Source organism: Dendropsophus ebraccatus, chromosome 4 (assembly GCF_027789765.1).
Source record: "Dendropsophus ebraccatus isolate aDenEbr1 chromosome 4, aDenEbr1.pat, whole genome shotgun sequence".
NCBI classification, from domain to species: domain Eukaryota; kingdom Metazoa; phylum Chordata; class Amphibia; order Anura; family Hylidae; genus Dendropsophus; species Dendropsophus ebraccatus.
In genome coordinates, this window is record NC_091457.1 from 65,251,736 (window position 1) to 65,278,593 (window position 26,858).

At 49.0% G+C, this 26,858-nt stretch overlaps 1 protein-coding gene across 6 annotated transcripts in view; it reads left to right on the forward strand.

Moving 5' to 3' along the window:
* Positions 1-26,858, forward strand: part of BBS2 (Bardet-Biedl syndrome 2) — a 105,220-nt gene that overhangs the window by 20,950 nt on the left and 57,412 nt on the right. The window contains exon 1 of one of the 6 annotated variants that reach the window (XM_069965966.1): positions 25,892-25,911. The exons of the other annotated variants lie outside the window; for them this stretch is intronic. The gene's annotated coding sequence lies outside the window, so the exon portion shown is untranslated. Of the gene's footprint in view, positions 1-25,891; positions 25,912-26,858 lie in introns of those variants that run through there. 6 annotated transcript variants of the gene reach the window in all.

Consider the following 26,858-nt stretch of genomic DNA (forward strand, 5'->3'; position numbering starts at 1 on the left):
GTATTTGATGTGCCTGGAATGGGCGTCCCTTCTACGTATGTTCTATAAACAGATAACAAGGTAGGGGAGATCTCTTCGTTCAAGATTTTATAAAATTCCCCTGAAAACCCGTCAGGGCCCGGAGCCTTGCGGGTCTTAAGGTGCTTTATGACTCCAGATATCTCCTCTACCGTAACCGGGGAGTTAAGAAGGGTCACTTGGTCCTCTGTCAAAGAGGGCAAAGCACCTCCCAACCATGAGGCCCTGTTGCTGTGGGAAGATGGGGCGGGTCTAGCGTACAGAGTTTGATAGAATGCTTGCAGGAGAGACACAATTTTTTCAGGGTGGGTATGTGGGATTCCCTCAGTGTCCTGTAGTGTATGAATTTGCTGCGGAGGAAAGGGGCCCTTAGCAAACCTAGCCAAAATGCGCCCCGCATTGTTCCCATGTCTAAAAAGCAGGGCATCGAAATAAGATCTGTCAAGCGCCTCTTTCCTTTCCATCCATTGCTCATAGTCCCTACGTGTTTGTTGCCATTCTTTCCTAGCCAGGTCAGATGGGGTTGTCAAAAAACTGGTGTACGCTCGCCTAAGAGCGAGGCTAAATTTTAGCTATGTTAACTGCGACTTTCTTCTGAAGGGAGTGTTTGTATGCCATAATTCGACCCCGCAAGACAGATTTGGCAGCATTTCAAAACAATTGGGGCCGGTCAGCGTGGGCCGAATGATGGGTAGAATACTCCAGCCACCACCCCTTCAAAAGAGTTTTGAATTCATCATCCCATGCCATTCCTATAGGAAATCTCCAGAGAAAGTCACGCCCTCTTGGAATAGTAGTTGTGAAGGTACATAATAATGGGGCATGGTCTGAAATAACTAAATCCTCTATAGTATGGGTTAGCAGTTTAGAGAGAAAGGTAGGCGAAGAAAGTACATAGTCGATTCTAGACCAAGAATCATGAGGAGCAGAATAAAAAGTATACTCCCGTGAGTCTGGGTGTAGATGCCGCCACGTGTCAGACAGTCCCACGTTTTGGGTCAGTAATTCTAATGGTGTAGGTCGAGGAGACGATGAGGGTGGGACTGAACGAGTGCTGGACCTGTCTTCCAATGTCGACATTACTTCATTAAAATCTCCCGCCACCAACTTATTGGGAACAGGATCAGTCAAAAGTTTGGAGGAGAGCCTATTGAAGAAAGCAGTATTGTTCCCATTAGGGCCGTAAACATTATACAACACTGCATCTTCAGAGTGCAATTTCACATGTAGGGAACACATCCGACCCTCATCGTCATGTTCAGAACCCAGCACTTGGCCCTGGAAAGCTCTACTTATCAAGGTCACTACCCCTCCCTTGCGTTCTACTGCAGGAGATCCATACACCTCCTTCACCCAAAGTTTTTTGAGACGGAAGAAATCCTCCTCTTCTAAATGGGTCTCCTGCAGTAGGACTATGTCTGGTTTCAGCTTTTTCAGGTGTCTAAGGATCATGACCCTATATTGACCCTCTATATTCCATGATATCAGACGCAGCATTGTTGCTGATTACTAAGGATATAGAACCTGCGAGAACTGTATGAAAACCTCTTATCCGCAAGCACCCCTAACCACCCCTCCCTTCCCCAACTCCCAACAAAAGTAACATGACAAGCTGCTCCAACGGCTGTGCTACCCGCACCGCGATCGGAGAGCAGCGTCTACTGACTTCACCTTTTTCCATGCCGTGAGGCATCGACTTGTTAACGTTACCAGACCTGCCACCGCCACCCACCGCTACCGGTAGCTGGCATAAAAACAGGAGCATATGTAGCAACAACTGTAGTTAACCATATAACAACTCAGGAATAATAAGGGTCAACAGTAAACTAGAGAACCAGGCAGACAGTGCCCCATAACATATATCATATAGCTCTACCACCAAGTGGGCGCCTCAGGGATCACGGTGGTAAAGAAGATCTCCTATGTCGCTGTTCTTTAGGAGGACAAAACCACTCAGAACCATCTTGGTGAAAAACGCGGAGTATTGCAGGATAGAGCAGGGCAAACTTGATTTTTTTCCGGTATAGAGCAGAACAGACAGGGGAAAACAGTTTGCGCTGCCTGGTGGTCTCCGCCGAATAATCCGCAAATATGAGTAGCCTGGAGTTCTCATATACCATGATCTCACCCTGAAGGCTTGGAGAATTTCCGCCTTGTCTGAGTAGTCCAGGTATTTGACAATGACCTGACAGGGACGGGACCGCTGCTGAAGAGTCGGGTGAGAAACCCCCTGATCTGTGTTTCTCCGATCAGGACCGAGTCTATGTGCCCGTTCCACTTTACAATTATGTGTGATGCCCAGGAGGGAGGGCAAGGTGGACTCGCATAACAAGCGAATGTCCTGTTGGGCCACCGTTTCCGGGACCCCTATATCCCGAAGGTTATTTCGCCTCGAGCGATCTTCGATGTCTTGCAGCTTATACCAGAGTTTGCGGTTCTCTGCTATTAGGTCTCTGGAAGTAGGAACCAGGGAGTCCATGCCTTCCTCCAGCTGCTGGATACGGGTCTCGGCCTCGTCTAGGCGGTCGCCATGTTGTGTGACCTCTGTCTGTAACTGTTTCAGGGCGGCGTTAACAGTAGCTGTGAGTGTGGACTGGATCGTGGGGGAGAGGCGTTTAGCCACCGCAACGGCCAAGCGGTCATAGTCTATGTTCAGGGGGTCCTCACCATCTGACCCATCACTGCCTGATCTGGCTGGGGAGCCATCTCTGCAGCCGGCGGCTTACCCGCCATCTTGGAGCCCCGCGTCTTGTCCTTCACAGGCTTTCCCAGCGTGGTGTCGCGTTTCTTGGGAGCCATCGCCTGCACAAAGCAGTCCATAAAGCTTCCCTGGGTTGTAATGGTGTATCTTCACCAAGCTGTGAGCTGTTGTGCGGGTAGGAAGCGGCTTAACCGGAGCGGCAGGCACGGAGCTGAGTCTCCGAGCGTCTTCACCACATGGCGCCAGAACCGGAAGTCTTACCTGACTTCTGACCTCTGACTTCTCCCTCATTATCGTGCCATGTAATATAGCCTTAATTGTTGGCATAGAGGGTTCTCCTTTAAAGGGAACCATTCACCCCCTGGCCACAGACAGAAACGGACATACAGTGACATAAAGGTCAATATACTTACCACATCGCTCCCGGTCCCGTCCCGGATCCCATTATTGACACGGAGAAATCGCTGATTCTTCTTCTCGCGCCCATTATGGTAATGAGCCGAGATGAGTTCAACGTCCATAGGAAACGACGGACGAGTCCAACTTATTCATGAGGTCCTCTTCTCGTCGCAGCCCATCCACGCCTCCTGGAACTTGATTGATGTCTTCAGTCTTCAGACGAATTCCCGCGCAGGCACCGTTACGATGGTCTCGTCACCTCTTCTGCGCCTGCGCGGTAAACAGGATACGTGCTCGAGACAATCGGCGCACGCACAGTAAACAGTGAAGCTGCAGAGCGGCTTCAATTGTGAACTGCGCATGCGCCGAAAACGACCGTCACGGTGCCTGCGCGGGATCCGGCGAGAAAAAGGAAGACGAGGAGGAAGAAGACCCGGCGTCAATCAAGTGTTGGAGGAGGGGAGAAGGCTGGACTTCGGGCCCGGCGGCGCTCATTACCATAATGGGCGCGAGAAGAAGAATCAGTGATTTCTCCGTGTCAACAACGGGATCCGGGACAGGACTGGGAGCGATGTGGTTAATATATTGACCTTTATGTCACTGTATGTCAGATTCTGCCTAGGGCCACGGGGTGAATGGTTCCCTTTAAAGGAGAACCCTATGCTGTGTGGGTGTTTTTCAGATTGCCCGATATGCTAGATTGGCGCTTGCTTACAAAGCCTATTACATGGCTTGACTATTGTGCGGCAAGGGTTGCACGGACATCGCTAAAGCTGTCCGTGCAGCCCTTGCTTTGTATACTAAATAATAAACATGTATACTTACCTGTCCATGCCCCCAAGTGTCCTCCTGCCTCTTCACAGCTGACCGGAGCTTCTACACAGGCCTGGACTGGTAATCTGGAAAGCCGGGCAAATGCCCGGTGGGCTGGCCAGATTACCAGTCCGTGGGCTGCACGGAGTGCAAAAGAAAAAATGACTATTATAAATAAACAGCACAACAACTCACCTGTCACCTGTTCCTGCAGCTCCTCTCCGGGCAGCAGTGTGCATCTTCCCCAAACAGTCAAGGATGTTAACTCCGTTCCTACAGACGTTACATAAGAGAGGAATGCAGCTCCTCTCCCAGCAGCAGCGCGCTTTTTTTTGCTCATCTTCCGGCGCAGGCAGCATAGTACAGGAGACTCTGCCTGGGCCGGACGTCCCCACAGCCGTAAAGACACATGCACACGCTGACGTCTAATAGAGGCTGCGGGGACGTCCGGCCCAGGCAGAGTCTCCTGTACTATGCTGCCTGCGCCGGAAGATGAGCGAGAAAACGCGCGCTGCTGCCGGGAGAGGAGCTGCATTCCTCTCTTATGTAATGTCTGTAGGAACGGAGTTAACATCCTTGACTGTTTGGGAAATGGCTGGACGGAGTGTCACTGTGGGCCGATAACTGCCTCGGCTTCTTGGGGGTACGACCTAAAGTAAGTGAATAGATCTGTTCTGGAGAATCACACTATGGATGTTATGGACACTTCAGGACTGTATGATTTTAGTTTTGACCAGAGAACATCTTCCTTTGTCTGGAGGCATCTTCTCTTGAAATGCTTTTTTTTTTTTTTTTATTTGCTGCTAAGAGCTGCCCCCTTTGGATAGATGCTAGGGTATCGGTAGCGTCCCTGGGGCTGATGGTGGTCAACAAACTTATAAAATTGCCTTTATATTTCTCGGCCTAGTGTCATGGAGGAGGAGCTGACCTGCTCGAGTGCCACAGGCTGGCTTAACTCAGGACTTGCCTCCACCTCCAGGACCCTCTTTCATTGACATACAGATCTCAGTATGTTAGTCATGAAAATGCTAGGAGATGAGTGGACAGGTGTGCCTGGCTGTGGCACTTAAAGGGGAACTATCAGCAGGTTAGACAAATATAACCTGCTGATGTGTCCCTATTGCACAGATGACACAGAGGAGGAAGGTATGTCTTTTACCTTTCTCCTCTGCGCTGATCCGGTGCAGTTAGTCTTTTGCTCTACCGTCTGTGGAGACCTTTAGGAGCACTGTCTGCCCCATAGCACCGATCCGCTCCCGGCTCCTTTAACCCCTGTGCCGCCGGCCACCCGCAGCTTACAGCCCGCATGCCCAATCGCCGCCCCGGCTCCCCCGCATGCCCGATCGCAGCCCCGGCCCCGAGCATACATCAACTGCTCAGGCCGTGGCTGTGTGATGCATCACACAGCCACGGCCAGAGCAGGGCTGCAATCGGGCGTGCGGGGGGGCTGCGAGCGGGGCGTGCAGGGGTTTAAGGGGGCTGGGGCTGTAAACTGCCTGCGGCGGTGCAGAGGTTAAAGGGGCTGGGTCCCATACAGGCAGCTGCCTGTATGGGACCCATAGAGCTTACACAGTACAGGATCCGCAGCTGATTTCGCTGCAAACTCGCAGCATGAAAATCAGCTGCGGATCCAGTAGGTGTGAACGCACTCTTAAGCAGCTTGACATTTTTTATAAGTTTGGCAACCACCACCACCAAGGATACAGCTTGCTACTATACCCCAACAGTTTTCCAACGGGGTCCAGAGCAACAAGTAGACCTGACAGGTTCCCTAGCAGAAGGAATACTGTTAGAATAGCGACACCTGCTGTTTAATTTCAATAGCTTTACTGTGTCCACCTCAGTAAATGTCAAAAGAGATGTTATGCTAGGAAATGCTAAAGAATATTGCCATCACCTCCACTGCCAAGCAGAGATGATGCTGCTACTTCAAACACATCGAACGTATCAAACCTGGCAGCCCTCTTAGCACTGTGATAGGAGAGGGGATAACCCATGTATTGCTCTAATTGCTAACATAATACACAGCAGTAATTCTTATGTATTCTTGTGTATTATGCCTGCTACTGTAAAATTTCAGACTTCCATGCATGGCAGACTTAAAAGCCATTGTTAGGTCCTTGCCTGCCATAGCAATCCATTGATACTCCATGATCATGTGTCAAACTACTTTGATGGCTCAGAGGTTCTAAGGGTCCTATTCCACAGAGCGATAATCGGCCCGATTCGGCCACTTATCGCTCCTTGGAATAGAGACAGCGATCAGATGATGATCGTGTCATTAGCTGATCATTTATTTAGGTTGAAACCTAAAATCATTGCATGTAATAGCGATGCGCGGCGGGCGACCGACAATATCACAAGCACCATGCTTAACACGGGTGCTGCGGGTGGGGGCACTGCTGGGGGGGGGGGTACCTAGGGGGCAGAGTGGGTTTTCCGGGGGGCATAGAAGAACTAATTGGGGTACGGAGGGGATACAAAATACAGGGCACAGAGGGGGCATAGCATAATTAGGGCACAGAGAGGACATAGAAAAGTATTTGGGGCAAAAAACTATATTAAATCATATGGGGCATATAAAAACTAAGGGGGCACACAGCAGTCCTTTATACATTGTAGGGGGCAAAGAGGGGGCATAGAACACTATGGGGCACAAAGGGGGCATTTAAAAACTATATGGGGCATAGAGGGGGCATATAAACATATGGTTGCACAGTGGGTATATATACACTATATGAGGTCACAAAGGGGGCTATGTATACTATATGGGGGCGCAGAGAGGGCCTATTAAATGGGCACAGAGTGGGCACTATTACAGTGTGGGGGCTGTGTATAGAGGTGAGGATGGTGCTAATGCCAGGAGCCTAAAATGTTTGTCTGGCAGATTCTGTGGAGACGAATTGTACTCGGGAGAATCGTCATGATGTCCAAGAAAGTCAAGAAAGTGAGCGACTCCGATCAGAGAAGACGTCACCTGTGAGTCTCAGGGTGTAACTTCAGTGTAATCACTTATATGGACTTATGAGGACAGTCCTGCTGCTCCCACACTATATAGTAGTACTAATAGTGTGTGACACATAAATAATATCATCAAGTGTTTACTGTGTGAGTAAGAGGCAGAGTAAGAGCATTTAGTCAGGAGTCTGGGATACTTTATTTAGGAGTCTGATAGGGGAACAGCACAATGACAGGAGAGCAGACAGAGCCTCGGTAATTGTTCTGTATTCTACCTGTCCACTGCTGTATACTCTTCTATAGTCTGCAGGGTGTAATACTCTGCAGCATCTGTGTACACCTGGTATGTGATATCACTGCTGTATTCTATTCTATTCTATAGTCTGCAGGGTGTAATACTCTGCAGCAGCTGTGTAGACCTGGTATCTGGTGGCTATATGGTCAGTGTATGGCGGTATTATTGATTATATTGGTAGTGTACACTTATTTTTCGTCTGTGATAATTCTGGGCTTCTCATATGTAAGATAATGATGTGACTAAGTAGAGCTAAAAATTCTTCTGCTCGACATAGTTGGCGCAATGGGTGTGTGTGTGGGGGGAGGGGGGCGGGGTGATATATACGTGGGCTGGTGGGGTTTTTGTGCCAGGGCTGCTTTTCAGCCCCAGTCCGGCTCTAGGTGGGGGGCCCAGGAGACATTAGCTACGCCCCTGGGGGCTTCTAGCATGTGTTTAAAAAAATTAAAAAAAAAGGGTTACTAAGTGTTACTAAGTTTGAATCACCTCCCTTTCCCCATGTTATAAATAAAAATAGATAAATAAACATGTTTTTTATTGCTGTGTACGTTAATCGCCCATCATATTATTTTTTATCACATTCCTGATCTCGCACGATAAACGGCGCAAGCGCAAAAAATTCCAAGGTGCAAAATTGCACATTTTTGGTCGCATCAAGTTCAGAAAAATTGTAATAAAAAGCGATCAAAAAGTCGTATATGCGCAATCAAGGTACTGATTAAAAGTACACATCATGCCGCAAAAAATGACACATCAGACAGCCCCATAGACCAAAGGATAAAAGCGTTATAAGCATGGGAATAGAGCGATTTTAAGGAACATATATTTTTTTACAAGCCATCAGATAAAAGAAAAGTTATACATGTTATATATCGTTGTAATTGTAACGACTTGAGGAACATGTATAACAAGTCAGTTTTACCCCAGGGCGAACAGCGTAAAAACAATCCCAAATAAACAAAATTTGTTTTTTTTTTTATTTACAATTTCACCACCCTTTTTTTTTTAAGCCTGCCATTGTAAAGTACAATTAGTAGCACAAAAATAAGGGCTCATATGGGTTTCTAGGTGAAAAATGCAAGTGCTATGGCCTTTTAGGCACAAGGAGGAAAAAAACTGAAGTGCAAAAATGCTAATTGGCTCTGTCTTTAAGGGGTTAAATCTATACCTACAAAGAACCCAAGATTTCAGACAGTCTGAGAACTTGTTTATATCCTTTTCAGGAAAGAACAAGGGTCTGAAGGCATCCAAACCCTCAATCTCTAGATGGATTTCAAAATGTATCAGATTAATGAGAAGTATCCACCAAAGTTCACCAAGGCCAACTCCACCAGGGAAGTCGCCTCTTCTTGGGCTGAAAGGGCTCTTATCCCTCTGGAGCAGATTTGCCAATCAGCCTCCTGGTCTATCCAAGAACCTTTTTTTAACCATTTTCGTTATACAGCCTCTGAAGATTTGATGGTCAGTCAAGCCTTTCTTGGATCCCACCCTAGGGATTAGTTGTCGTGCTAAATCCCTCATTGTTCTGCCGCTGAGGGACGTAAGGGAAGATTGCATTTGATTGATAATGTGTTTTCCCTTAGTCCCATCAGCGGCACACTTTGCCCTCCCTACTTTATGGTTGTTTTTTCATTGCTTTATAACTAACTCATAGGGGGACATTTATTAAGTCCGGCGTTTTTTACGCCGGACTTATAAATGTCCCCGCATCTCCGGCGCTACGGAGATTTATGTAGAGGCGGACTGCCTCTACATAAATCCCGTGCGCGTCGGTGCGCACAGCCGAAAACCTACGCCACCTGAAAGGTGGAGTAGGTTTTCGGCGTATCTTTGTGCAGAAAAAATGATAAATCGTGCGGACCACATTTAAATAATATGTACTTTATTAGTAATGACTGCAAATATAAAAACATAAAAAATAAAAAGAAGCCGCACAAGACACCGTTCAGTGAGAGGACGCATGACGCTTGATAAAGCTACGCACAGCGTGCCTTGGGTGAGTAGGTGAGGCGGATGCAGCAATATATTTGTGTACATGAGCATTTTTTGAAAGCATTATTGATCACATTTGTGGGCTTTATGTTATGTGGGCAGCTGGATACCAGGGAAGTGGGGTTCTATTGTCTGATAGACTTGTCCTGCAGGTTACATTTTCCCCCTACTACATCGTCTTTTGCTCTACTCCATAGTATACAGTTTTTATTCTTCATATCTGTGTTTTTATATTTTCTGTGATTACTAATAAAATGTCATTTTATATTTGGTGTATTCATGTGTCCAGACTTTTCTATAGAGATGAGTAAATTCCCAGTAATAATGAAGCAAAGTGCTTAGCTTATCAGCCTTCTGTAAAATAACTGCCGCTCCTCCTTTCCAGGACTGGATCCAGCTTTTCCCTGCACCCAGGGAGGAGTGGCAGTCAGCAAGTAGCAGGCTGATGAGCAGATTGCAGAGATAACTTAAAACTTTGCCATTACTGTAAATTCAATCATCTCTAATTGTCTGTGATCTTTGTGGAAGAGTGTGGGTTTCTAATATATATATTTTGGGGGTTGCTGCCCCTGGGACAACTGCCTGCATGGTGTGTGGGGTAATATACAGGACTACATCTCCCGGGAGGCGTGGCTTAGCGATGGCGGAGTGAAGCAGCAGCTCTGAGGAGCTCAGTCCAGAGCAGCGCAGTTCGGCACCCCTACTGACCCCTCACCCTCTCCTGGGATTCCCGGACCCCGCAAACGACTCCCCCGCAAAGCACCTGGCCGGTCCCAGCGCCCTCTCTCCCTCCGGAGCAGCCTGGTCCGCTTCCGCAGATCCTCCAGTCCCGGCTTGCAGCACGGCCCGGCCACTGTCATGGCGCCGACCCAGCAGGCGGAAGGCGTGCGCACTTCCTCCCCACACGCAGCACAGGAGGAGAAGCAAGGTGAGCGGTGCCTGTCAGCCTTCCCACTCCGAGCCCCTGTCTCCCCACCACTGCTCCCATGGGATGACGGGTTTGAGGCCTCTGGTATCCCCGCGGCACAAGCGCCCCCCCACCCCCCCGGCCACACAGTACCGGTCCTCGGGCGGGACCGCCATCTTGGGCACCCAGCACCATGCGGCCTCCCCCACACCATCGTGCCAGAGGGGAATGGCCGCGGCAGACCTCCTGACCCACACCAGCGATGCTGCACAATCTGCCTCCACGTGTGCCCCAGGACCTGACCCATCTCACACATTACAGGGGGAGCTGCAAAACCTCAGAGAACCCCTTCAGGCACTACCCACCAAGGAGGACATGTGCAACATTATACACCACATTGAGGCTGCACAGCAGCAAGCAATAGACTCTGTAAAAGGGGACATAGAACAACTGACCACCCGAACATCGGCTACTGAATCAGCAACCGCAGCTTTAGAATCCAGGGTGGCAATCCTAGAACGAGACGCCATAGCGCATCGCCGCCATCTGCAAATGGTAGCCCTACAGCTTGACGATCAGGAAAACAGGGGCAGGAGAAATAATATTCGTATAAAAGGTCTACCTGAACTGTCTGCCGCTGATAACCTTGTGCTGAGGGTGACCTCTCTATTCAACATGCTGACCAATAGGCCGACAGAGGCCACCTTTAAGATAGACAGAGTGCATAGAGTCTCTAGAATGTTCCAAAATGCAAATGCCACGCCGCGGGATGTGCTGTGCCGCCTTCACTATTATACAGACAAAGAAGAGATCCTGCAAGCGGTGAGAGACACGGCGCAGATCGACTTTGAGGGGACAGAGGTCCACCTGCACCCAGATGTCTCGGCACGGACCCTTTACATGCGGAGACTGCTCCAGCCACTGCTTTCTAAAATCCGGGAGGTCGGCGCTTCCTACAGGTGGGGTCACCCCTTCCATGTCATTGTTAGGAAGGACTCCTCCACGTTTACTCTACGTCACCCGGACGATCTGCCTGAATTATTCATCTTCCTGAACATCCCGATGGTCCCCATTCCGGACTGGCTAGCCCTGGGTCGACAGGACCTACCATCAGCTCCAACGCGCAGAAGGAGGCCCTCTCGCAGAGCCCAGAATGAGGGGAGGTCACGGGCCGAGCCGGACTCGCCACGGGCAGATTTGTCCCACCCCTTCCCGATGGAAGCTTAACGGCCCTCAGAATCACTATCACCCTCCCGGGCCTCTTAAAGAATTCTGATCATTCACCCCTGAGTGCATGACCCAGATCTATGGAACGCTAACTTTCCTTTTTGTTCAAGCATGGGCCTCCTGGTCTGCGAGACTTGAGGGGGCCATGATAATGAGTGTCCAGAGTGAGAGGACATGCGGCAGCTCCACTGTTTGTTTACAATGTTATTTTGTTTTGCACCAGAATTTTGATGGGGTTATATACCCCCTGTGTTGGACTTGTAGAGGTCTGCTATGAGGACAGTGCCGTTCGGCCTCATACCCGGGACACCCCGGGTGACACCAGAACATGGCCAGGACGCCTTTAGTGCCTTTGGTGTCACTCCTTCACCGATTGCTTGGGGGTCTCTTACAACCTCTCAGCCCTATCCCAACTTCCCCCCTCCTTCCCCACCTTCCCTTTATTCTCCCCGCGGGCATCCCTCCCACCTCCCCTTTCCCCTCTCCCTTCCTTCCTCCCCTTCCCCCTCATCCAACCCACGCCCCCCCCCCCTTTTTTTGGGGGGGGGGTCAGACCATAACCTTCTCAGACGACATGGACTTGCGCTGCCGTGGGGGGCTCCTCCCCTCCATGGCTTTCTATTCTTCCCTTCCTGAAGTGGGCCACCTTGTCCCATACGCGCCTAGGTGCCATCTCCCATCCCTTTTTCTGTTCGTTTTGTGAGTATCGTGTTTCTTAGTGTCTAACTCCTTTGTCTCGCTTTTGCTTACCCATATTTGTTTCTCCTTGTGCTGTGTGTTCCCTGCCTGTGCCCCCTCCCCCTTCCTCTTTTCTCTGTCCCCCCCCTCTCTCCCCGATCCCCTCCCCGTCCTCCCCCCAACTCTTCACAGGGACTGGTGGACCAGAGGGCGGGATCCGGTCATGGCAGCCACGTCCCAATCGGACTTTCTTGTAGGGACCCTGAATGTAAAAGGTCTCAATGATCCAGGTAAACGGTCGATCTTGCTTAGCTCCTTGAAGGCGCAGCAGGTCCAAGTCGCCTTTCTCCAGGAAACCCACATCAAAGCTAACTCCCTCTTTAATCTCTCTAACAGGTGGTACCCACACGCATACCATAGTCACACCGATGATTCTAAAGCACGGGGCGTGAGTATTTTGGTGTCTCGCTCCCTACCCTGGGAATTCGTTGATTCTCGCTGTGATGACGAAGGCAGGTTCCTCATGGTTAAAGGTAAAATTGCCTCATCGCTCTTTACCTTAGTCGCAGTGTACCTCCCCAACACAGGTCAGGGTGCACCCTTACAACGCTTTCTGGGACTGATGGAGGACTTTTCTGAGGGGGTGACTATCATGGGAGGCGACTTTAACGTAGCTATGGACCCAAGGACGGATACTTCTAAGGGCTACTCCCACCTACCGGCTGCGGTGGTGAGACGGGTCACTGCTTTATTGAGAGACCATCAGCTCATAGACACTTGGAGGACGCTGCACCCCCGTGACAAGGACTTTACGTTTTACTCCCCCGTCAGGGACATGTACTCGAGGCTAGATTACTGCTTTCTCAAACATCGGGACCTACACTTGCTTACAGACGCCCGAATAGGGTCTATCACCTTCTCTGACCACGCCATGGTTACGGTGATGCTAACTCTCCCTCAGCCTATGCCCCGTCAGTGGCAGTGGAAATTAAACTCCTCACTGACACAGTAGTCCTGACAGACCTCAAGAAATCCCTAACTGACTATTTCGCAGACAACGCTACTGACGAGATTTCCCCCGGGATTTTATGGGAGGCACATAAATGCTTTGCTCGGGGCTTACTGATAAAACATGGCGCGAGACTTAAAAAAGACCATGCCTCTAAGACCTTGCAGCTCTTAGGAAAGGTGGCAGAGCTGGAATCCTTGCACAAAAGGAATCCCACGGAAGATGCACGGGTGACTCTATTGCAAGCCCGGGACATCCTGAGGGCCCACCTTACTAGGTGCGCAAGGTCTAAGTTGGCCAAGTGTCGGCGCCACTTTTACGAACACGGCAACAAATGCGGACGCTCCCTGGCTAGGGCCCTCCGCGCGCAGCAACAACAGTCTTACATTCCCTTCGTGCAATTAAACCCGAACACCCGAGCCACCACACCTAGGGCAATTGCGGAAGCTTTCAAACAGTTCTACGCCAAACTGTATGCGGTAGATTGGGACAACCCTGCGACACTAGATGCGACATTCCCGGACAAAATCCGAACCTACATCTCCCAATCAGGCATGCCCACCCTCACCGCCGAGGATGTAGAGGCTCTACAAGCACCTATTTCAGCCGGAGAACTAAATGCGGCTATTAAGGATGCGCAGACCGGTAAATCCCCCGGCCCAGATGGGTTTGGCCTGGCGTATTACAAGGCGTGCCGGGAAGAACTTACCCCTCATTTCTTGGCTGCTTATAATGCCATCTCCCAGGGGACCGCCTTGCCACTTGATGCCACACGCGCACATGTTACGGTCATTCCCAAGCCGGGAAAGGACAGCTCCCTTTGTGCTAATTACAGACCAATATCTTTGCTCAATGTTGATTTAAAACTGTTCGCTAAGATATTGGCCTCACGTTTGGTATCCCAATTGGACCCAATCATCCACCCAGATCAAGTGGGCTTTATGCCCGGCAGGGAAGCCCAGGACAATACCATGAAGGCCATTAACCTGATCCATAAGGCCAATCTGTCGGAATCCCCCCTTATGTTGCTTTCAACGGACGCGGAGAAAGCCTTCGATCGGGTTAATTGGTCCTTCATGGTGGAAACACTGAAACATCTGGGGATGGGCCCCTCTTTCCTGGCTTGGGTTACGTCCTTATATTCCTCGCCCAGTGCGCAAGTCAAAGCGAATGGCATTCTATCGGACAATTTCCCTATACGTAATGGCACCAGGCAAGGCTGCCCCCTGTCCCCCCTTATTTTTATTTTAACACTGGAACCGTTCTTGTGCCGCGTCAGGGCAAACCCCAATATCATGGGGATGAACACACAGCGGACACAGTACAAAATTGCGGCTTACGCCGACGATCTGCTGTTTTTCCTCACCAACCCCGGCATCGCTTTACCCAATTTAATGACCGAATTCACTACCTATGCCAGACTATCAAATTTCAAAATAAACTTCAAGAAATCGGAGGCCTTGAACATCTCCTTACCCACGGGAATGGCCACCCAGCTGCGTTCCTCTTTTAGTTTCACATGGGCCTCAGAGGCCATTAAATATCTAGGGGTCCACCTAGCGCCCGATCTCAGCACACTTTACCAGCGCAACTACTTGCCATTACTGAACGCGGTGAAAGCAGACTGCGCGCGATGGGTCAAAGGTCTCCATACTTGGTTTGGGCGGTGCGCCATATACAAAATGAATATCTTGCCTAGGATTTTATTCCTTTTTCAATGCCTTCCCATCCGCATTCCGACAGCATTCTTCCACTCCATGGCGTCTATCCAAACGAAATTCATCTGGAGGGACAAACCGGCACGCATCCGTAAAACGTTCCTCACCTGCCCGAAAGAACGTGGCGGAATCGGGCTCCCTGACGTGAAAAAATATTACCTGGCCACTCAGCTCACACACATTGTTGACTGGTGTAGAAATAGCAGCAGCAAACCATGGGTGGCGATAGAACAATCGTACACGGGCATACCCCTGGGTGGGTTGGCGTGGCTGTCGGGAGACCATCTTACTGATGTGAAATACCACCCTACCATTGGACCCGTCGTGACGGCGTGCGCAGACAAGGTGATAAGACAAAAGTTTCTACCATGCACCTCCAGTATGACCCCCATTCTGGGAAATCCGGGGTTTACTCCAAGCCTGACAGACAAGGTGTTCCGGGAATGGATAGCGAACGGAGCCTTTAGGGCCAAGTCCTATATACAGGATAATGCGTGGGTGTCCGCGGCCGACTTGCTGGCATTGACTGACCCTTGCTCCCTAGGGCACTGGAGGGTGATGCAATTAAGGCATTATCTGTCTTCTTTGCCACCGGCGACTCAATTTACCCGAGCACTCACTGATTTTGAACAGTTATGTAATCAGCGGGAACCACTGCGGCACACCCTATCCATTACCTACCAACTCCTTCAGACTGCCCCCGATGAGCCCCCACCCTCCTTCCTCATTAAGTGGGAAACTGATTTGGGTCTTGCCCTAACGGACGCACAGAGATCTAAAATCCTCCACCTGACGCACAAGTCCTCCATCAGTTCCAAATTTCATTAAGCAAACTATAAAATTCTCTCACGGTGGTACAGGGTACCAGCCACTCTGCACTCCATCATCCCTCAGGTTGACCCGGCATGCTGGAGGTGCGAAGAGGCCGAGGGGACATTCTTACATGTGTTCTGGGACTGCCCACGTCTACGTGACTTTTGGTCCGCAGTGATAGCGACCATTAGAGCGGTGACCGGCCTCTCCATGCTCATGGGCCCGGCCCTATTCCTGATTCATCACAGCGAGATCACCCAGGAGGCGTACAAACACTCATTGCTAAGTTACCTGGTGATGGCGGCCAGGGCGTGTATTCCACTTTGTTGGAAGCAGCGTTCTCCTCCTTCTCTCTCACTATGGGTCACAAAAGTGAATGACCTGATGTGGATGGAGGATCTCACTGCAGAATTACATTCTACTAACAAAAAATTTCATTCCACCTGGCTACCGTGGATCAGCTTCCAGGAGACCGATGCCTACAGGGAACTGCTACGCGCCCCCTAGGTAGGGTCCAGACAAGTGATTTGACGTCGAGGCAGGTTCCCGACTCAGACGGTAGCCACCAGCCCCCCGCCCCCTTGCAATCCCCCCCTCTCGTGTCCCCACACCCTCCTGTTTTCTGCCCTTTCTTTCTCTGTTCTCCTTTCTGTACGCACTGTCTCTATTTTATGTACTCTCTACCTGTTACGTCTTGTACAACGAGAAATTGGAAAATGCAAGCGTCGAACGGACCGCGTGCCCTCCCCCATATATGCAGGACTTTGCTAGCCTTGCTGTACAATTCTCAGGAACTATTTGGCACCCCGTTGTTGCTACAGGCCTATGTATGTTAATGATGATTCAGTGTTATCGATCATTTCTTCCTTTCTCCTTTTTTATTCTCTGCCTCCGGCATGTGTGGCTGGGCACGGCTGTGCTTTGTTTGATGCTTATTTGAAAATAAAGAATTAAAAAAAAAAAAAAGAAAAAAAAGACTACATCTCCCAGCATGGTGTGTGGGGTAAATATACAGGACTACATCTCCCAGCATGGTGTGTGGTAATATACAGGGCTACTATTGGGGGGGGGGGGCATACAAAGTTTTGCTATGGGGCCCCATGAATCCAAGTAACACCCCTGGTCAGAGGTGAAAAGTCACAAAACAAACACAAAAATTCTCATGGGTACTAAAACACATTCAACACCAGTACACTTAAAAACACCATCACATCCTTTCATTTAGAAGTCCTTATTTAAACAAATGACAACTGAAAACTAGGCAAAGTTAATTTATCATTCTTTATTACCAAAATAATTATACAAAGTTCAATAGAAATGGTCCAAGCATTTTATACACATACTGCACTCAAAATCTATAACTTTAGATTTGGACATAGTAACAGGTGGGACTTTTCACGAGGACAGGTCACTTGCAGCAGCTGCAGGAATCACATCCTTTAGCACATTCACAGCCTTGGCTGCATTTACTGCAATCTGCTGGACAGCAAGAGCAGCAACCTGTATATAAAGAAAAGAAGGAAATTACTGGGAGCAACAGATTGGGCAGTGTTAATGTATAGAGAGAATAGCAGGGTTCATGGCAGTCATTATACCTCTTTATTTTACTGGTTTCTGTAATTATTTTCTCTTTACTCCACCAATCAGATCAAAGTTTCAAAATTATAACAAACCTAAACACTGCACTAACAAGCCAGTACCACCAGAGGGCAGTACTCTACCCCTAATTGAATTACTGCATTCATATTTTATGATATAAGAGCTTGCTTTAAATGTATTCTTAGGTTCACACACAGAGTATAATGCGGTTTCCAATTGATTGTTGGTGATCTAACATTTATTAATGGGCATTCGATATTGCATATAAAGTAGAAATCAATGCCAACTTATATGTCAACACTGTTTCAGACAATTACCTACCCAGATACTTTAACCATAGCACTATGCTGGTTACTATAGTCCTGCAGGTTAACAAGTATACACACCCAGGAGAATGCATGGGCAGCCAGCTTAATGCAGATGTGTCCATATGATAGTTATAATCCTACTGATCTATGATGCTGTTAGATTAGGTCATTACACCTGCTGTTGGTCCAGGACTTAAAACTATTATACAAGTGCAACATGCTCATGTATGAGGCTTTCGCAAATACAGCCTAGCAGACAAGTGGCTGGCAATGGATCCACATGTTTTGCTACATGTAGATCCTGTTACAGGTGTCACGGGATGAAATCTGTACAGGTCTACAAAGCATAGGTCACAGGTGTGGATTTTAAAGCTGGCAATGTATTCTAAATCCCCACCAGCGGGTATAAACCCACACACCGTATACGCAGCTTATTTACTGCTGCGATACGCAGCAAATACGCAGCAAATACGCAACAAACACGCAGCAGATTAGATCTAAATAACTGGACACAGCATCAAATCTGAACCACCAAATCTGCTTCAAATCTGCTGCGTATCTGCTGTGTATACGGTGTGTGGGTTGTACCCTAAAGATATAAAGGGTTTTCATGCACCACATATCCACCCCATCTGAACAAACCTCGCCACATGTACTTACTTTTCTTGCATGACTTGCATTTGCAGTCTTTACATTTGCAGGAATCCCCACAGGAGCATGTACCACCTAGGAGGGTGATAGTAAAATGTTAGTAACTATCAGGCTCCAAAAAAAAAAAATTAACCTAGATGTTAAAACCTATGGCAGAAATCTGTATACATTATTGTATATAGTCTGATATAGCATTTTGCATATATACATATACACACACCATAGTACAGGGTTCTTGGTATTCAAATCATGACTGCCAAAATACACCAGCATATACTAAGCAGGCACACACAGTCTATGAGCTTATACTATTCCATTCATTCAGTGCCCTCTCCAACCCCCTCCACAACTAGACATAGCCTGATCCTGCTTCCAGAGCCCCTTCCTACCTGCAGCACAGTTGCAGCTTTGAGGGTCCATCGCTGATGTTCTTGCTGAGGGAATGCAGTAGCTTGCTGTTCAGACTGGTTGGTTGTGCGGTATGATGCAGGCTGTTCTGGTCACTGGCTTATATACACACAACATCCTGAGCTGAGTGCAAAACACGGACAAGTGCATAACACCCCCCCAGCCATGTGACCTACGTCCTCATGTGTAATAACAAAGTGCAGTGATGAGCCGTGTGAAGCAGTTACCTAGTCACCGAGGCTCAGGCTGTGCCAGTACTAGTGCCAGCACATTGGGGAGCAGTACAATACAGTTCTCATAGATCCCCAGCAGAATAGGTGCATTGAGCTCTAATCACATATACAAGTAATAGATGTAACCAGAACAACAAATGTGTACAATATGGGAAAACAAACAACAACAGATTAAGGGTATGTTCATATGACGTTTTTGTCCACACGTCGGGAATCAGTAAGAAAAGGATGCGTAGTCAACTACGCTTTTGAGTCCTGCTCAAAAGCCGTGTACGTCCGGTAAATGAGCAGAACGTTGTCACATAATGACTCCGTCCAGCTCATTTAAGTCAATGTGGCCGTCGGCCACGGCAGCATCCTTTTCTCACTGATTCCCGACGTGTGGACAAAAACGTCATATGAACATACCCTAACAGGACAGGCATTCCGAATCTGTGCTGATTTAAAGTGTACCTGTCATTTCAAGTGACAAGATCTCAAGTTCTAGGATAGGCTGCCCTGTGTATGTACATGAGGAGCAGGGGCGGAACTACCGCAGTAGCAGCCGTAGCCGCTGCTACGGGGCCCGGCACATCAGGAGGCCCGGCCAGGCTGTCATGTTCCCAGTTAGCTGTTCAGGACCTTTGTCCTGACATCAGCTAACCTGGCAGAATAGTGTGTTCTGAAGCCGGGCCGACCTGTTCCGAACTTCCTGTCTCCTGGCTCCTATGATACCGCTGGGTGAGCAGAGCGGGGACTTCCTCCGGCGCTGGTGCTGTCTCTTCACTCACCCCCACAGCAGGTGTACGTAGGTAGGTGCCCCCCTGCAGTGCAACTACATCCCCTCCCTGGGCCCTAGTGCTGGGGCTATGCCCCCTGCCCCGAATCCCTGCTGCTACCATTTGCAGGTAATAGCTGACACACACTGATCCCCACTTACAGTGTGTGTCAGTAGCCAGCAGCAGTGAGGAATCTCCTTCTCCGGACCCGGCCTCCTCACAGGCATCGGACAGCTCGGGGGATGGGAGACCAGCAGGGACGTGAGTATCCCGGCTACGGAGCTCTGTGCAGCCTCGTTAGCATAATCTCCTGCCTGAGATCTGTGGCTACAGCTGCAGTGTTGTGTCGGGACAGACAGGAGGGGAAGGAAACACACACAGGTCCTGGCTGTATATGTCATCCCCCTGTCCTGGCTGTATATACCCCCCCCCCCCCCCCCCCACCCCCCCACCCCCGTCCTGGCTGTATATATCATCCCCCTGTCCTGGCTGTATATACCCCCCCCCCCCCCCCCCCTGTCCTGGCTGTATATATCATCCCCCTGTCCTGGCTGTATATACCCCCCCTGTCCTGGCTGTATATATCAACCCCCTGTCCTGGCTGTATATATCATCCCCCCTGTCCTGGCTGTATATATCACCCCCCCCCCCTGTCCTGGCTGTATATATCATCCCCCCTGTCCTGGCTGTATATATCATCCCCCCTGTCCTGGCTGTATATATCATCCCCCCTGTTCTGGCTGTATATACCACCTCCTGTTCTGGCTGTATATACCACCCCCTGTTCTGGCTGCATATAACCCCCCCTGTCCTGGCTGCATATAACCCCCCCCCCCCCCCCCCCCCACCCCCCCGTCCAGGCTGTATATATCATCCCCCCTGTCCTGGCTGTATATATCATCCCCCCCCTGTCCTGGATGTATATATCATCCCCCCCTGTTCTGACTGTATATATCATCCCCCTGTCCTGGCTGTATATATCACCCCCCCCCTGTCCTGGCTGTATATATCACCCCCCCCCCTGTCCTGGCTGTATATAACACACACACACACTGCTGTCCTGGCTGGATGTAAGTATATAAGTAGTACTATTAATATTATTGGCGTGACTGGAGGGGGGGCCAATTCAAAAGTTTGCTATGGGGCCCAGCAATTTCTAGTTACGCCACTGATGAGGAGTAGCACTATATTTGGCCATTCATTTATCTTGCTTTCTGCTCTGCAGGTTATTAGCTGTCCATGGCCATGGCCGTTGTTCTCTGGTGCGTTTACACAGGCAGATTTATCTGACAGATTTTTGAAGCCAAATCCAGGAATGGATTTGAAAACAGGAAAAATCTCAGTCTTTTCTTTATGACCTGTTCTATGTTTATAGTCCGTTCCTGGTTTTGGTTTAAAAAAATCTGACAGATAAATCTGTGTAAACGCACCCTAATGCTGCGTTTACATGGAGCGATAATTCGACCAATCATTCGTTTAACGTGTGTGGGTTTATACCCTTAGGCTGCATTCCCACGTTCCGTGATCCTGACGGATCACGGACGTGGAATGCATGTACCGGAGTCCCCCTGCGCCCGGACAGCATCTGTAATTAGATGCTGGGAGCGGGGGAGACTGTATTCATAAGCGTAGCGCTGTAGTAACAGCACCGCGCAACTGATTCCTTACAGCGCGGCGCTTATGAATACAGTCTCCCCCGCTCCCAGCATCTAATTGCAGATGCTGTCCGGGCGCGGGGGGACTCCGGTACATGCATTTCACGTCTGTGATCCGTCAGGATCACGGAACGTGGGAATGCAGCCTAAGGCTCCCGGCTTTACTTTCCACTGTGGTCTATGGCAATTTGGAGTGCTGGCACACCTGAATGTGCCCATAGTCCAATTAAAATCAAATGATCTTGCCGGGTGAACATGTCAGACATTATTCATTCAAAGAACGTTCAACGTTAATACCCCGTGTGAACATGGCCTAAGGGTGGGTTCACAAATAAAGGAATTGTAGCAGATTTTACTCTGCGAGTTTGCAGCGAAATCTGCTGCAATTCCCATACTGTCAGTCTGAATAGGATCCTATTCAGACTGACAGTACAGGAATTGCTGCGGATTTTGCTTCAAACTCGCAGCATGAAATCCGCTGTGATTCCGTTATGCGTAAACCCACCCTAAGGGCCCTATTTCACCAGACGATTATCGTTCAAATTATCGTTAAATCGTTTGAATCTAAACGATAATTGTTCGGTTGAAATGCAGTTAACGATTAACGACCGAGCGAGAAATCGTTGATCGCTTTATAAGACCTGGACCTATTTTTACCGTTACTCGTTCGCAAAACGTTCGCAAAACGTTTGCATTGAATAAGACGTCGTTCGGAGTAGATACGAACGCAATATTCAAGAAATAGCGAACGAAAAACTATCGCAAATACGATCATAAGTAACGATTATCGTTCCATGGAAATGAGTGAACATTTTCAGGTCTTTCGCAATAGCGGTCGTTTGAGATCGTTAATCGTTAACGATTATGCGAACGATAATCGTCCGGTGGAATAGGGCCCTAAGGGTAGCTTCACACATACGCTGCGAGTTTGCAGCGAAATCAGCTGCGGATCCTGTAGTGTGAAGCTGAATGGGTCCCATACACGCAGCGGATCCGCACTAATTGCCTTATGGGGAGCAAGGGGAGCCGGGAGCGTCACACACAAACGCGTAGCCGAACAGGTAATGTATGCTCGGGCCGGGGCTGCAGGCGGGGGTAAAGGGGCCGGGTCCCATACAGGCAGCGTGTATGGGACCCATTCAGCTTCACACTACAGGATCTGCAGCGGATTTCGCTGCAAACTCGCAGCGTGAAATCCGCTGCTGATCTAGTATGGTGAAGCTACCCTAATTGCATCATACCTAGACAGCTGAATCACAGATGGTTAAGACCAGTTCACATTGTGTTTAGCTATCCTGTTAATCCTGATTTATTTCCTGATGAATGTGTTTTTTTTCTACAGAAAAAGTCTATGGCAACAGGATGCTGAAGAATAGGCATCCTGTTAAACCATCCTGTTTGGCATCATTTTTTCTTTAACCTGCAAAGAAGTTTAAAAGGAACCTGTCACATTTCCATCAAATAACTATCTGCAACAAATAATCATTTATATGATCAAGTTTCCCACCCTGTGCCTCTCATATCTGACCATTCTGTAAATGTACAGAAAATAATCTCAGTGCACAGTAATCTTTTAAATCCTTAAAGTGTAATCTTTTAAAAAAAACTTTTGAAATGTTATAGCAACATCAGAAGTTTGCATCGGTTGGGGTCTGGGTGCTGAGTAATTTGTAATATAAGCAATATGCACAGAATTTCCGGAAGTTCCATAGGCTTCCATTATACCTCTGTAGACTACTCATATTAGCAGTTACAGCAGAGATGACGGAGCAGAGCGCACGCTGCTGTGTGCATATGCCCCTTTATTGTAGTGATCAGCGGGGGTCTCAGCACCCGAACCCCGACCGATGCAAACTTCTGACAAAACTGCAAACTTCTGATGTTTTTTACATGAATAGACCGAGGCCAGTGCGGGGATGCAGGTGCTGCGGTACTTTTTTTAAACCGCCAACTCACAGTTCCGGTATATTACCAATCAGCGGACGGGCATGAAGCACTGGAGGCAGGCCTGCCGGCCCCCATTGTGATGATCTCTCCCCACCCTGTGAGGTGGCTCCATTAGTTATAATGGAGCCGCGTCACAGAAGGGAGGGGCTTTATCACACTGGGGGGCGGCGGGCCTGCCTCCAGTGCTTCATGCCTGGCCGGTGCTCGGTAATAGACCATCACATGCGTGGGAATCGGGTGACGGTTAAAAAAAAAAAAAGGACCAAGGCCGACCTATTTGTATAAAAAAACTAAAAAGCAATATACTGGTGGTACACTCACTTTAAAGGGAGCATGCACACTCAGGGTATGTGCACACTACGGAACCCAAATGGATCACCTGCCGCAGATTCCACAGCTTGCCCCCTGCTTGTGGACGAGTGCATCTCCACTCGTGCCATAGACTCCATTCTGTGGTCAGGCAGATTCTGCCGTCCGGACAGAGGGGAGTCTATGGCACAGACATAGATGCGCAGGGCCATGCGCTGCGGAATCCACAGTGGGTGATGCGCCCACTGTTCACAGCGGATTTGATGCTGTGCATATGGTAGCTAATCTGCCACGATACTTGTTACCATTGGAGTCTATACTCCTGTATTCTTGCAGCGGATGTTAATTCTGCTGCAAGAATGTAGCTGCAACTTTTCTTTTATTACTTCTATGCCGGGCCAATAAAAATATGATAATAAAATAAAAATCCACAGCGAGAATGCAGGGCTATAGACTCTAATGGTAACAAGTATAGCAGCGAATACACAGCTAGGGTCACATCCCTGCCTGCTAACCTCTGAAAACATGTATGCTAATTACTAGAGATGAGAAGCGCTTTGTTATCTCTGCAATCCACTCATCAGCTGGCTTCCTTTTAAGTGACTGCAGCTCCTTGCCACGCCTCCCCGGGTGCTGGGACAAGTTGGATCCAGTCCTGGGAAACTGGGAGAAGTGTCCCAGGACTGGATCCAGCCAGCACCTGCACTTCAGTTAAAAAATTCAGTTTCTTGAATATTAACCCCTTCCCCTAAAATCATTTACGGGTACATCCAATTCTGCATGCTGTTACGGCAGATAGACATGCCGATATGTGACTGGGATGACACAGGCGCAGGAACTGCGCCCGTGTCATCCGTGAAGAGGGGCCAGCTGTCAATGATAGCTGGGTACCCGCTGCAACTGGCAAGACCAGTGCTGAGCCCAGAACTCAGGGATGGGGAATCTTTGGCCCTCCAGCTGTTGCAAAACTACAATATGCTTAACATTCCCCTGTTCTAACTCCTATAACCATTGTTATTTTATGCATAGGGCTGTATAAGAGCTTATTCTTTGCACCAGTGACGTCGCTAGGCATAATCATTTGGGGCCCAAGCCCAGCCCTGAAACTCTATTTGATCGCGCCAGTGGCGAAATAACAGCAGCCGGGGGCCTGTGATAGATCACTATCAGAGGCCGCAGGCTGCTGTTACTTCAGTGCTGACAGGCCGCGGGAGCGGGATCAGCCGGCACCACTTATGGCCGTCGTATGTCTGGACGCCATTGTGACGTCATCACCCCGCTCTTCATTGGACGGAGGGCCGCAGTGGACGGCCACACGCTTCGGCCCCGCCTCTCTCCTGTGCTCCAGGGACGTCACAAGTCCACAAGTGCACCACAGCCGGCTGTAGCAGCGCTAAGCTTCTCCCCAGCCGTGCTCCTCCACCTCAGGCTGCTGAACGGGGGTGAGTATGGTAACCCCCGGGGGGTTACTGTGCGTGTTTGGGGCGGGGGGTGGCAGTCTGCTGGGATAGTGTGTGATATCAGGTGGGGGAGTGTGTGGGAAATAGTATTAGGGGGCAGGGGGGTTGGCAGTGTGTTGGTATGGTGACCAGGTAGTACTGTGTGTGTATGTGTGGGTCATGTGGGGGTAGTGTGTGTGTGTGGGGGGGGGGGGGAGGATGGGGGCATTGTTTGTGTAGGAGGGGTCAGATGGGGGTAGTGTGTGTAGGGCGGTCAAATGGGGGTAGTGTGTGTAGGGGGGAGGTCAGGTGGGGTAGTGTATGTATGGGGTGGTCAGGTGGGGGTAGTGTGTGGGGGGGCAGGTTTATTGTAGGCAGAGGGGGAACTTTATTACTATATTGGGGGCACAGCAGTGGGGGCATTTTTACTATGGGGGACACATAGTATATAGTATATAGTGTATATATATATATATGTGTGTGTGTGTGTGTAACGTCACTGCAGAAGTCAACTCAGGGGGCCCATGCCCCGAATGTTTTAGGACCCTAGCAATGCCCCTGCTTTGCACCATGATTCATAGTTTTTAACAGTACCAACCATTGTGGTTTTGATGGGACTTTTCAATCTCTGTTTATGAACTTTTTTCTGATGTATGATGCAACCAAAAATCAGCAATTTTGGGGTTAATTTTTTCTTCCTTTACACCATTTACCATGCAGGATTAGGAATAGTGTATTGCAATAGAACAATTCCGCATACAGTGATAACAAATATGTTTATTTTTTATTGTGATTTATGTTTTTTTTTATCTGAAAAGTGGGATGACTTTAAATTTTATTATGGTTTTATTATGCTATAGCATTGGGAAGATCAGTGAGATCGTTGCTCTGTTAATAGAGTCTGGCTGAGCTGATTGGACACCTGACAGGTATGGCATCTCCCATCCAATTCAATGCGGTGTTTGCATTACATGGTGGTATTTTATTATGGTTTTATTATGCTATAGCATTGGGAAGATCAGTGAGATCGTTGCTCTGCTAATAGAGTCTGGCTGAGCTGATTGGACACCTGACAGGTATGGCATCTCCCATCCAATTCAATGCGGTGTTTGCATTACATGGTGTCAGCTCCTGAGCACTCAATTCACCCCTTTACGTCTCAGCAGACTTAGGTTGGTATTACACGGGCCGATGGGGGCCCGATAATACCTGTAAACGAGCAGCGATCTGCTAGATCGTTGCTCGTTTACTGGACCTATTACACGGCCCGATAATTGTTTAACAATGGCTGCAGGGATATCGTTACCGATGTCCTTGCAGCCCTTGCTTAACTATATACATTACCTATCCACGTTCCAGGGCTGCTGCTGCGGTCTTCTTCTCCCTGGGTCCAGCGCGCTCTAACTTCAGCGTGGCCTGGCTGAGCGGCCTGTCAGCTGACAATCACAGGCGGGGACCGCCACTCTGAAGCTAGAGCGCGCAGGACCCAGGGAGAAGAAGACCACAGCAGCAGCCCTGGAACATGGATAGGTAATGTATATCGTCAGTCGTCGGCTGCGCACCGCTTTTACACATAGTGGTGCGCGGTCAGCGGCCGACGAAAATAGGTCAGAACCTTTATCAACGATCAGCCGATGATCGTTGTCATTGGCTGATCGTTGTATTTATTACATGGAGCGATAATCGGCCGAATCGGGCCGATTATCGTTCCGTGTAATAGTACCCTTATATATACATATTGCTGGCACAAAAGGGTTAACCTAAATTGGCTCATTGTCTGTCCGCTGCAGTATACATTAGCATCCATTTTTGACAGGTTGCTGACATATATGTAGAACTAGAAAATGTACCCAGCGCTGCCCGGGTATAAAGTGTCAGTGTGTTAATTAGATTTGTTCTAAGGTGCCCAGGAGGCCAAGCTAAAGGTATTGTTTCATCTGAGTTAATCAGTGGAATTAGTGTATACCTGAAGTGCATAGTTGGAGGGGTTCTGTATACCCACAATGTATAGTTTTTAGGGGTC